The sequence below is a fragment of the Mchenga conophoros genome, linkage group LG22 (genome assembly GCF_057382185.1).
Source record: "Mchenga conophoros isolate Kocher_MC1m ecotype Shallow Benthic linkage group LG22, M_conophoros_male_GT1.1, whole genome shotgun sequence".
Taxonomy (NCBI): Eukaryota; Metazoa; Chordata; class Actinopteri; order Cichliformes; family Cichlidae; genus Mchenga; species Mchenga conophoros.
Genome location: NC_140546.1, coordinates 31090150 through 31103671, shown reverse-complemented (window position 1 = coordinate 31103671; position 13522 = coordinate 31090150). Strand labels below are relative to the sequence as shown.

Genomic DNA, 13522 nt, shown 5'->3' with positions numbered 1-13522 from the left:
TCTGTTGGTGTCGTTCCTGCATCATGTTGGTCCTGGATCAATATTGCATCACATTGTCAGCTTTTAGTTAGCCAAGAGGTGACATAATGCTGTAAAATGCTGTCACAAGGAGACTAACATGTGTAACCTAAATTTAATAACCTAAAAATCTTCAACCTTACCACTTGTTGTAGAATATTTTTGTATAAACAAAGGTATTCTTTCCCCTCCATGTCCCAAAGCTATAGCATCACAGCGATGTGTCTGGTAAGCTGCCATGCTGATCAAATACAAATTAACTCCTTACAGTTCCTGTTAGATCTATCATCACCCACTGATTTCTGGATTTTATAGCAAAAGGCATAGCGGTTCTTTGAAACCAGGAACTGCTAACTAGTGAAACCAGTGATCATTAACGATATCAGTAATCATTCATCAATGTTACCCCAACTTTAAAAAAAATATAGTGATATCCAAGTCCCAGCCTGACTGCAAACTAAAGGTCAAACCCAAACCCACCTGATTCTAGTAATGCTTCAATATTAAAAATATCAGTTGTTTTAACTTAAATATGAAGTGATTAATTTAGACAATAGTGAGCGTCACATTTCAACGCCTTCCTCTGTGGTTTAGTTGGTTTCTTTTTGTTGCACCTTCTGTTTCAAGAATCAGTTTTTCTTATTTACCAGTCATTACTCTAGGTTATGTGTGGGTGGGGCAGTGTGTCACCGCCACTGCTGCAACTGTTGATCATCATGATTAGTGGACCAGGCTCCAGTAACTACCCTTTGTTTATAGAACGTTGGCGTACACCCTTTGCCTCACAGTCCTCCCTCTAGCTCTCCTTACAAGTCGGCCACTTGTCCCTTTCGATTTGAAATACTGTCAGACTTTTAGTAGCTTAGAAACACATAGGAGTACAAGAGTGGCTCATTTTATAACACATTCTTTACCTGCTTAGTTAAGCTAAGATAGCCCAGTATCATGTGGAAAAGCCCAATGTGGCAACACTGAAGCAGGGAAGATGTGTCCACATCACAGGCTGTATATAAAAGACAGGCGTACTGTTTTGTGGATTTTAAAGCCTTGGTGTTGGCATTTTGGCAGCATTCTTCTTGCTATTTTGAAGCCAGAAATGACCAGTGTTGGTTTAGCTCTCCAGAGAGTAGAATTCTAGCTTATCAGCTCATGCTAGCAAACTTGGTTAGCAAGCTGCATTCTTAAACTGCAGTAGTGCGTCACATATATATGCAAATCTGTGCCAAGCTACCGAACCACATTTTCTTTGACTACCTGTAACATTAAATCAAATATCTCCATTAAATATGATTAAAATGATGCTACACTGAAATTCCCCTACTATACAACTGATAAGCTATTTTATAAGGCCATTGAAATAAACCAGCTCAATGCACGAGTTAATCTTTTGGAGGTATTTTATCTGTCATACTAGCTAACAAAGCTAGAAAATTCAGACAAGTAGCATATCTCACAATTTGATGGTTGTATAAATTAATAACATAACAATACTCATCAATTTTCTTTCTGCATCCACTGTTACATTATATCATGTATTTTTGGAATTAGCACACATAGAGCTTTCACTTTAGAACCACAGCACCTTACCAAAGGATAGTAGGGAAACTTTTTTGCTGACCAACGCTAGACTCCCACTGTGTACCCAGAATGCCTTCTGTTCCAAATGAATGATGGGGCAGCATTTCTTCATGCAGGGCCGCAGCCGATCTCTACATGGTCAAAAGAAGAGCATTTATAACGTGAAACCCATCTGAATGGCAAAATGCCTTTACTCTCAACAACACGTACAGCCAGTGATGATACATAGTCCATGTCTGAAAAGGGCTTTATAAACACTTATTGTACAAATATAGGAGCCTACCAGCTCAATTATTTAATAAAACAACATTATAACAAACCTAAGTGTAAGAAAACCTCTTTTATCATCAGCATTCAATATCCCAAAGTGCACCAGACAGGATGAATAAGAAAAGCTGTTTAAAGCAACCAAGAAGAAATCCAGAGGGATTTTCTGTGAAATTTCTGCTTCATAACTAATAATACCTCTCAGTGAATAAAAAAATGAAACAGCTCCAGATTTTACATTTGATGGCATCACATCTATGAGTCTTCATGTTCTGGTCTCTGCCTTTGATGGAGAGTATTTCATTTTCACAGTTATTGACTTTCAGCTCAGTGCTCTATTTTAATAAAAGGGGGGTTATGGTTATGTTTCTTGCTCTAGCAGATAAAGAGGATTCCAGGGTCACTGAGGGATTGAACAGTGAGGGCAAAGTCTTCTGAGGTGATTTGAATAAGCTGAGAAATGTTTTTGAGGTCAGTTCACACATGTGAATGGAGCATGGGATCAGTTGGTAGATAACTGAAGCTAAATAACTGGTGAAAATTTGCCAGCTGGAATTTACTAATACTTTTTTTTTGAAAACTTCAAAGCATGAAAGTTTTAAGACATATCCTTTTTCATTGTTTGGCAAATTAATACTGAACTGAAGACTGATGTTACACTTTATTTTTAGTCAATATCAGCATGTTAGCTTAACACATACACTGGAAAAAGTCAAACAGGTAGCCTTAAAGTTTAATCCTAAACACTTTACATCATCTTTATTTTATTCATACAAAAAAGAAGTACAAAATAAAAATATGTCCGTTTTCTTTAGCACCCACTTTGGTTTTCTTCACTTGTTATTCAAATTGTCACCTCTCGCCAAGGAGGTTATTTTGCTTGTGTGCGTGTCATTCTGTCTTTCACATTAGCTTGAAACGCTTTAAATGAATTCTAAGAAAACGTTAGGCTGTAGATTTGGGTCATGTTAACAAGCCATTAAAGTTTATAATAAAGTTTTCAAGGTCAACTTCATGATTAATTGGTCAAAAAGCAGCAACTTTATACAAGCGTGGTGTGTATTGTCAACATATAGAAAGTACTGTATAAAGATTAAAAACATCAAGTCACACTTGATCTTTAACCTCTCAATCAATGTCAAATTGATCATAAAACAAACTTTACTAAACAATGAAATGAATGCTACACATATACTAAATAAATAAAAAATAATTTTACTCCAAATGATCTCAAGCATATGAAAATTGGTTTCAGGAAGTAAGCAAATAAGAAAATAAGGAAAGCCTGCACTTTGCACTTGTTTTTACTGGACTGCAAACTACTTAAAGTGCATTTCGAAAGAACAAAGAAGTAAAAATATATACAATAGTATTTCCCTAAAAGCTAATGCTGCCCAGAGGTGTGTTTTACATTACATTTTATTCTGAGGTGTCTACCCAAACCAATTTTGGGGAGTTATTTGAACCTAACCCTAACCAGTCATCAGACTTATCTGCCTAAATCTATCAGTTTTAGACAGCTCTAAAACCTTTCAATGCCAACATACAGGTTTGTCAGGGATTAAGAGAAGGGTAGAGAGAAGTAAAACATTACTTCTAGTACTAATAGAGTCTCTTCTGGCGGTCTGACAACTGCTCAGAGCCAGAAATAATCCAGCAAAGCACAACATGAAACTTTTTTTTTTCCAATCTGTGCCAGGTTAAGTTAACTGACTGCTGGCTTTTTATTTAATGAAGCTATGAGAGTAAGATTGATTGTCAAATGCAAATTTCTCACAGAAAGCGTATTTTCCTGAAACCATTCCTTTTATGTGTTCCACTGTTTTCAGGAGGAATCACTAGGTTTACGTCCAGAGCCAACGGCAGTGTAGTAAAGTCAGAAAGTCATGGGATCTGTCGAAAATAATAACACAATATGAAAACTTGGATGTTATTTAAGCCTGAGGTCTACAAGTTTCATAACGTTAATGCCTACATATTATAGATGAAAAAAATAGCTGTTTTAAGAATGGTAGATTATATACCACCACCACCACATACACACACACCTCCACTGCTCTTTTGAAAAAAGTATCAAACTTTACATCACACTCCACCTCTGGGCATGTCGCTTCATTTGACTGAAGGTCACTGGGTTTGTCACACTCTCTCACAGTAACTAGAATGTGTAGATTTTAAACAAATAAAGCATCTCACTACTGCACAGCTGCACGCGTGGAAAGAAATGCTCTCCGTGCCCTTGATCTCTCGCAGACTTGTGTAAATGACTGTGACGTGCTTCACTGCTACAAAGCAGCACAGATTCTTTCCATTTACTGTTATGACCCAGGGTCATTATTTGCGGTACGGTGTTGTTATTGTTTGTATTTGTATTCAGTGTTGCTTGTTTCCAGGTGGAGGCCACCCATTGGTGGAGGAAGGAAAGAGGCCAGCTACAAAAGGGGTTGGACTGGGTCGGCGAGGAGACTTCCTGGTTTCCCGTGAGCTGTGTGTCTGGGGACCGTCGTGGTGTGTGACTGCACGGGGCTGCAATATTAATGCTGAAAAAGGGGTTGTACCTGGGCTTGGTAGCTGTAGGGGTGGGAAACCGTTTTCTTTTATTCCCCTCTTTTCTCCTGTTTCGGGTAGGGAGACAGGTTAGAGAATTGTATTTTGTTTTGGGATCGTGGCAGGTAAGTTAGCTCTGTTTTTCTTTCTAGTGTGTTTTGTTTGTTGTTTTGGCATCACCCACCCTGAAGCTCGCTACCTGTTCAGTAAATAAATTAACCAACTCTCGTCATTCTGCCGTGGTGTGATTTTTTTTTTGTCGTTATTATGTATCGGGTTTATCTTTTTGTTGTGTTGCACCCCGGCTTCGGGCCGGTGTGTAACATAAATGGGGGCTCGTCCGTTTGAGGGATTTTGGGGTCGTTTGTGTGTAGTGGGGTTCGTGTGGGTGTGTGGGTGTTTTTTTGTGTTTTTGTTGTTTGTGTGGGTGGCCGCGGATGGAGTTTGATGTGGATAAGTTTGCCGAGGCGCCTTCCTTGCAGCAGTTGAGTCGGTGTCGGAGGGAGGATTTGCTGCTTATTGCGGGCCGTTTTGATGTGCGAGCGCCGGCGGGGGTGAAAAAGGATGATTTGCGACAGCTTGTCACGGTGGCTTTGAGCGAGCGGGGTTTGCTGTCGGGCGTGCCGCTTGTTGGTGGGACGGGCGGGACGGCTATGGAGCCGTTGGCTCCGTTGTCTGTTCCTCCTGTGGCCGCCCCCTCTGTGGCTCCTCCTGCTCCGGTGGTGGGGTCGTCGGCGGAGGAGCTCCAGTTGTTGCTCCGCATTAAGGAGGTGGAGTTGAGTAGTCACCGGTTGGAGGTAGAAGCGATGCATTTGAGGGTGAGGGCGTTGGAGTTGGAGCGCGGACCTCCACCGCGTGCCCCTGACTCTACGCCGCCCACGCCTGCGCCCTCTGTGCTCCCTGCGCCGCCGGCGCCTGGTCCTGCCCCGGCTCTCCGTCAGGATTTTGATGTTGGGAGGCACATTAAATTGGTGCCGCCCTTTTGTGAATCAGAGGTGGAGTCGTTTTTTCCTGCTTTTGAGCGTGTGGCTGCCGCGTTAAAGTGGCCGGAGGAGGTCTGGGTTTTGCTGTTGCAGTGTCGGCTGGTGGGTAGGGCTCAGGAGGTGTGGGCTAGCCTGTCAGCATCTGAGAGCTTAGATTATGGTGTGGTTAAGGCTGCCGTATTGCGTGCTTTTGAGTTGGTGCCTGAAGCGTACCGTCAGAAGTTTCGGCAGTGTGTGAGGGGGGGGGATCGGACTTATGTGGAGTTTGCGCGCGAGAAGGGTTTGCTCTTTGATCGGTGGTGCCAGGCTAGTGAGGTTAAGGAGTTTGCACAGTTGAAGGAGTTGATGTTATTGGAGGATTTCAAGGGGTGTCTGCCGGAGCGGGTGGTTGTTTATTTGAACGAGCAGAAGGTCGTTTCCCTCGCGAAAGCGGCGGTTCTGGCAGATGAGTTTGCTTTGACGCACAAGAGGGGTTTTTCCCCTCCGTTACGTCAGGGTTCTAGAGTTTTGCCGGAGGTGGGGGGGGGGGCGTTCTCCCCCGCTCTCGCGGCGTAGCCCTACGGTGGCCGCTGGGGACCGCCGATGTTTTTTTTGTCATGAGCTCGGTCATCTCGTTGCTTCTTGTCCCGTGCTGAGGGCGAGGGAGGGGGCGCGGGCCGACATTTCGGGGGGGGGGCCGTGCAGTGTTGCTCCGCGGTAACCCGCCCTAGCTTAATGCCGGTTGGCGTCGTTCCGCGGGGGATAGATGAGGTGTTTCGACCGTTTGTTTCGACGGGGTTTTTATCGTTGTCTGGTGATGCGGGGGACCGGGTTCCGATCACCATCTTGAGGGATACAGGGGCGAAGCATTCGGTGGCGCGGCATGGAGTCGTGCCTTTCTCTCAGCAGTCGTACTGTGGTTCTGATTTGCTGGTGTGGGGTATCAAGGTGAGTCTTTTACGGTTACTTTGACCTCGTCCTTCGTATCGGGCGCTGTGCGGGTGGGGGTTCGAGATCAGCTGCCAATTGAAGGCATTGATCTTGTTTTGGGAAATGACATTACATCCCCGCCTGCTTTCTTCTTTAACGCCCTTGCTGAAATCAGGTTTACTTTTATTAACACAGCCGTAATAAACCTTTACTCATTTGCCTTGAGTCAGCAGCTGATTATATATCTAATTTTATTGCTGCAAAATTACATTATCCACTCACTTTCACCCTCTCATTGCATTTCCACTGATTACTGCAGACTTTCATTCGTCACATCCTTCACAGCCCTCCATGTACCTGCAGTTGCCTGAAGCAATAAACTTTCTCTGGTGTGTTAACTCCCTGTGAGGCTGCCTTATTCACTTCAGGCTGATGTCACCAAGTACAAACAGAGAGCAGTGCACTTTGAGATGAATCTTCACACCATGTTTCCAAGCAATTCCCTCAGCTCAGGCTTACCATTTTAAATGCCTTAACATACCCCCCCCCCCCCCCCCCCACCCCCCCACCCCCGTTCCTTTCCCTCCAGCTTGGTTCCAACTACCTCACTCTGACAGTATCACATATATTCTGTGCCACGTTGTGCAAGCTTCTAGCGATATATGATGTTTACACAGTGAAATATTTAAAACTCTGTACTTTTTTTTTATGGCTGTACTAGTCAATCAAATAAAAGATGTCTTGTGCAATTTCTCTAAACCACCCCCTCTCCAAGTGTGGTACCTTTGAATACTTGGCTTCTCTACCTGAATTGAAAATAAGCTTTTGTCAGTTCTGAATGTTTTCATGTAGAGAATAAGTTTGCAAAGAGCGACCCAGCAGGCCAGGATGCGTTTGAATTCATTTTTGAATATAAGGTTAAAGACTGTGTCAGCAAGGGTTTAAAGGTTAAATTTATTGACTGATATGAAGAATCAAGGAAACAGACTTCTATAAAGGGTCAACGCTTAATAATCTTTATATCATAGTTGAAAACCAGCCAAGAAAATTTCAGATGAATAAAAGAAAGGCTCATGGATACAGCGATTATACTTTCACCCTGAGCTCAGAGACATTTGGACTCCAGCATGGAACCTGATCTTCTTATTACTTTTACACCGCTTTCATTCATTTAGTTAGTTCAGGTTTTTTTTCAAACCTCGGTTTTCTTAGTTGCCATGGTGATTTTACATCCCAGATGAGTCTTGTATTTCCTATTTAAATACATTTGTTTAAAAGTCATGCTGGCTGTAATGAAACAGGGGGGAAATGTGTTGCGTTCTTGTCACTACTAAAAGTTTTGCCATGATACATGCTTCGGTTTATGTCATGATTTTATTTCTATTGGATCTTTTCTTGTTTTTCATTTGTCAAATAAACTTTGCTACCTCAGCAAGTGCAGCAACTTTTAAAAGCTATTTTTGTATGCGTTATTTTACTGGCACTTCTACTGAAGATTTTTATCATTCAAAATGAGAAAGGTTTTGCTGCAAAATGGAAAAAAAAAACACAAAAGGATCAGAGCCCCTTGTTAAGACCATGCCTTTGTGTAGTGCTGCACAACTTTTAGGCTTAGATTGCTCTTGGCAAATGCTATTCTGATCGCCTGCGTGTTCAAATGGTGATTTAAACTCTTACTTTCTCTCTCTCTTTTTTTTTTTTGCCTGTCCCGTTTGGTTCTTTTGCCATCAGAATTGTTGTCTAAAGGCAAAGAAAGATGCCCAACGGATTTACTTTATCAAATGGACCATCCTAGCCTTGCCGTAATGGTCTATTTGATTCACCTTTGCTTTTATTGTTTATTTTATTTTCATTTGCTGAACACGGGGCAGACTTGACTGGGGAAAAGGAAAGGGAGAAAGAAAGAGGGAAAGAAAAAGAGAGGGAAGAGGGACGGTGATAAAGGGCAAAAACCAACAAAATAAACAGACAAAAAATACATATATCAATTAGGGCTGCCATGGTTAGTCGATTAGTCACGATTACGCCGACTATCAAAATCGTCGACGACTGATTTAATAGTCGACGCGTCGTTTGAAGCTTTGTAAGATCCCAAAAGATGCAGGAATAAGTAGGATTTAAGAGTGTAATAACGGACTGAAACAGAAGATGTCTTTCGCTACTCAGGTTAAACATGATAAATAAGTCACTTAGATAACTTAAAAATGTTATTGTTTGGCTTTTTTTAGTATTTTATTTGTTCCTGAGTAAATCGGTTTGGCTGAGATTAAAGCTGTACGTTTTATGTCCAGTGGATGATGATCTGATTAGTCGACTAATCGCAAAAATAATCGGTGACTAGTCGACTATCAAAATAATCGTTTGTGGCAGCCCTAATATCAATCACCTTGATCACCTGTTGAGAAAGAAAAAAGAGAAAAAAAGCAAAGAAAAAGAGAGCAATATAATAAACAACTCAAGGTAAACGCAAGGATCGTATTTGTGGGTTGAGGATAAGCAGGTGACCATATGCCACATGGCTGAGAGTGGCTAGCCCGGCTTCGAATCTGTCCCGTGGCCCTTTGCCAAATGTCTTCCCCTTTCTCTCTCCTGTCCCTCTTCACTGTACCCTTTCAAAATAAAACTGTAAAATATTTTTTAAAAAGGGTAATCTTTGGTGATCTTTCACTGAGTATGCTTGTTTTGTTCTTGTTGCTTTTTTGACAGCTACAAGAGTTTTTATTATAATAACAATGTAAGGCGTTTTGCCAGATATAACTGTCACAATGCATTAAAATTTGGGGGGCACTAGCAAGAAAACTGTCAAGATTCAACGTGTGAAGTCAATGCTGCCACACAGGTCCATTGGGGCTGCTGTACACACCCAGTTAAATTGTAAATGAAAAACTAAAGAGCCAAGGATGGGCTGCAAGAGGACAGTGGACAAATTTAGGCACAGTTGGGTTTTTTTACTCAACGTCTTTTACTCAGTGTTGCGTCTATTGTGTCCTGTAATTCCAATTTGACAAATACTGTATACCAAAGAGAAGCCGTCTTCTGATGTTTTAATATGCTGTCACATGCTTGCAAATTGCAGTTGGTTGTACACTACAGGTAAATCTTTCACTAGAACAGAGCCCCATGAAATCTGTTTAACTCCCTGATTGAGGCTTTTGTGCCATTTTGGTGTTTGGAACAATGTGTTTGGCTGTCAAACACAACAAACACAAGTCGATGTTCACTTTAAATATTTTTTCTTTACTCTGCTATAGTGTCATGACACAGAAAAAATAAAACATGAATGTGATAATGAAGCCCCCCATTCCAAAAAACACACGAGGTACAGGTGCACATTTTGTACAAACCATTTGCCCTCTCTAACTCGGTATCGGCCAGCTAATGATTTTCAGATTTGATGAGCTCTTTGTGTAGTAAAAAACAAACTCAGGTAGAGGCAGGCACAGCTACAGCCTCCTGTGAAAATTAGGTTTGATGTTCACTCTCAAATGAAAATCTCTGACCAATTTTGCATGCAGTCAAATGTCGTCCGCTCCCGTCCACGCACGTTAACTGAGAGGTGGACAGAATGTAAAGCAGGCTGTGATTATTGATGTCTGTTGTCAAGCACATTCTGTGTCCAAAATGAGAAGTCTCACTCATTAATCATTAACAAAAATGCACAATGCCTCCAATAGAATGAAATGTGTAGTTCATTTGGCAACACACAATCCATGTTCCCATGATACTACAGCTTTTTCCCCCCCTCCAGTTTCGGTGTTTTTATCTCTAGTTTTGATTAGGCCATTTTGCATGCAGACAAATGATTTTCCTGCACTTTCACTGATAGATGCAGCCAGAAAGAGAATGTAAAACAGGTCTCAGTATTAATGTGTTTTGTCGAGGAAGTTCTCCATCCGAAAGGCGACGTCTCTCCCATTAATCATGAGCACCAGGGTAAGGTGTGGGAAGAAATAAAGCAGTCCATTTGCATTTCTGGCAGACATAAAAATGTCCACCATGATGCAGCACATTCTTTACGTTTAGTCTTTCTGATCGTTGACTGTTTTACTGTAAAGCAGTTTTACACCCGAATGCCTTTTCCCTCTTTATGTAGATGCAAAAATACAAGCCGCAAAAGGAGATCAGATGGCACAGCAGCATGTTTACTGAGGACTGAGGTCCTTGGAGGATTCTTCAACACTGTAAGCTATTTTGCCATGTGGAGTCAAAAATTTGGCACACAACTAGGAAACATGTTTCCAGCAGCATGTTTCATCATGAAAGTGGTTCTATTTAACTGCTAGGCACAAGGACACTCCCTTTGTTTAATTTCTGACAGTCATTATTCAGGCATCAGGTGGGATGGTGGATCTGTCACTACATCAATGCCACAGAATGTTGGGTTTTTTGTTTTTGTATCAAATGATTTCTCTATCAGCGTGCCAGTCAGATCCACTGAGGATTTCACTCTGTCTCTGATCTTGTTCCAGATTCACTCCTGCATTTGGAAGAAATCCTCTTCTGTCAAGAAGAACATGAAAAGCAAAGTGTCCTCTCCAGAGAACCAAAGCATTGGTTGTTTGTTTAAATTTTAAAGAACCAATGTTTATGTTTACTACCGTGGCACAGCAGGAAGTGTGGTAGGAGATCCTGCAGTGAAAATGATCCACGCACAGGTGTGTGGTTGGTTAACAGAAAATGGTAAAAAGAAAAGAAAAGACTATGAGTTTAGCACTTAATAATGACTTTCCATGCGCTGTAGCCTCTATACAGTTTATTTTGTTAACTGGTAATTACCCTGGAAATACCCAAAATGATCACAGACATGTTTGCCATGGTTTGAATATGAATAGAAATCCTAGTGAAACAGATCTGAGTGACAACAAAAAAAGGTGTTGATACGTTTCCAATATATAAATGTATAAGTGGTGTGAACAGTTGCCACATGCACATTAAGCAGGTTGCTTCCCCAGACAAAAGAAAACGAAAGTATTCTGACCTTCACATCTAAACCCAAGCAAACCCACATGAGTACAGAAGAGACTGTTGACTCAGTAGGGATAATATTTAACAAGGACAGATGAGAATGATTATTTGAAAGTAATACAAAATGCATGAGAGCCTCAGTGCGTTTCTGCCACAAACTGATGCAGAAAAGGTCTAAATTAGTTCATACAAATTCACCAGAATTCTGAAAATTAAGAGTCTGATATCCAGCTTACTGTGTCTGATCCACAGCTCAAATGAAACCTAAAGCAATCTGCGAAGGTTCACACAAAACAAACTTTCTTTAGAAATATGACTATGCCTTAACTCTTCTTGCCTGAAGCTATTAAAAGCCTAACCCCAGGTAGGCAGATAAGTATGAAGCTCATTAACAGTCTGTTTTAAGGCTGTTTTTGGTGTATGCGCTCGGCTCTCACCCTCCACTGAAAGATCCAGATTCAGTTAGCTCAGGCACCATAACACTGCATATCCACACAGAATTCATAGTGATGCTGATCAATACCAGTACTGTGACGAGTACACGTCTCACTGGTGACATTTCAGGCTTTCACAGCATCTCCCTGTTCAGGAACAAAGATTCTCATCCATCCAAAATGTAAATACTAATGCACTCACTAATAACCACTTCTGACAGAAACAGCAACTCAGGTAAAAGCAGAGGAGGGGGGCTATGTGTTTACGTGCATAACGAGTGGTGTTGTAACAGCAGGATCATTCACACACACTGTTCTCCTGATTTGGAGGTTCTGGCAGTCTCGTGCAGACCTTTTTACATCCCGAGGGAGTTTACAGTAGTTATTGTGATAGCTGCTTATATACCGCCGGATGCTAACGTTAGCACGGCTCTCAGCCTCTTGCTCAACACCATAAACAAACAACAGCTTGCCCACCCCGATGGGGTTTTTATTGTCGCCGGCGACTTTAACAAAGCGTGCCTAAAGACTGTGCTTCCTAAATTTGTCCAGTTTGTGGACTTTGCTACGAGAGGAGAACACACTTTGGACCATGTCTATTCAAACATCAGGCATGCTTTCAGAGCGACACCCCTCCCCCACCTGGCTGGATCTGACCACCTCTGCATGTCCCTCACCCCCACCTACACCCCCCTGCTGAGAAAAACAAAGCCCCAGACAAAGACAATAAAAACCTGGCCTGAAGGAGCCCTTTCTCAACTGCAGGACTGCTTCTCAACAACTGTATGGGATTTATTCTCCAGCCACAACCTCCAGGAGTACACGGACACTGTACTCTCGTACATCAGGAACTGTGTTGACAATGTCACCGTCAACAAAAGGGTCAGGGTGTTTCCAAATCAAAAACCCTGGATGAATAGCGAAGTGCAATCCCTCCTAAAAAGCCGCAACACTGCCTTCAAGTCAGGGGACAGGGCTGCGTATAGGGCGGCCAGGGCAGACCTGAGTAGAGGCATCAGGAAAGCTAAGGCTGCCTATAGGAGGAGGATTGAAGATCACTTTGCTGACAACGACCCCAGAAAAATGTGGCAGGGGATCAATCACATTACCAACTACAGAAGCAATAACCAGGCAACATCTAGGACTGATGCCTCACTGGCTGAGGATCTAAACCGTTTCTTCTTTGAGACGACCAAGCCCTCAGCTGCCACACCACTTCCACCCGCCCCCAGCACTGGCACACTAACACTTAGGGAGCACCAAGTGAGGTGTGTTCTAAGGTCAGTGAATCCCAGGAAGGCGGCAGGTCCTGATGGAATACATGGAAAGGTTCTCAGAGCATGTGCTGACGAACTGACCGGAGTCTTCACTAAAATCTTCAACCTTTCCTTGTCATCAAACACCGTCCCGCCCTGCCTCAAAACCTCCACCATCATCCCCATCGCCAAGAAGACAGCTGTGGCCAGCCCAAATGACTACAGGCCTGTTGCACTTACGCCTGTAGTGATGAAGTGCTTTGAGAGACTGGTCTGTCAGCACATCAGGGCCGGTCTGCCTCCCACTCTGGAGCCCCACCAATTTGCCTACAGGACAAATCGTTCCACCGAGGACGCTATCACCATAGCGCTCCACACTGCGCTGAGTCACCTGGAGCACCGAGGAAGCTATGTGAGAATGCTCTTTCTGGACTTCAGCTCAGCATTCAATCATATCATCCCGGAGATCCTGGTCCAGAAACTGTCTCACCTGGGACTCTCCACCCCCATCTGCCTCTGGATCAAGGACTTCCTGACAAATAGACCACAGTCTGTCAGACTCGGC

General features: G+C 42.6%; 1 protein-coding gene across 2 annotated transcripts in view; it reads right to left on the bottom strand.

Moving 5' to 3' along the window:
• Positions 1–13522, bottom strand: part of LOC146549724 (CMP-N-acetylneuraminate-beta-galactosamide-alpha-2,3-sialyltransferase 1-like) — a 96190-nt gene that overhangs the window by 49404 nt on the left and 33264 nt on the right. Inside the window, exon 1 of one of the 2 annotated variants that reach the window (XM_085261972.1) lies at positions 1606–1660. The exons of the other annotated variant lie outside the window; for it this stretch is intronic. The gene's annotated coding sequence lies outside the window, so the exon portion shown is untranslated. Of the gene's footprint in view, positions 1–1605; positions 1661–13522 lie in introns of those variants that run through there. 2 annotated transcript variants of the gene reach the window in all.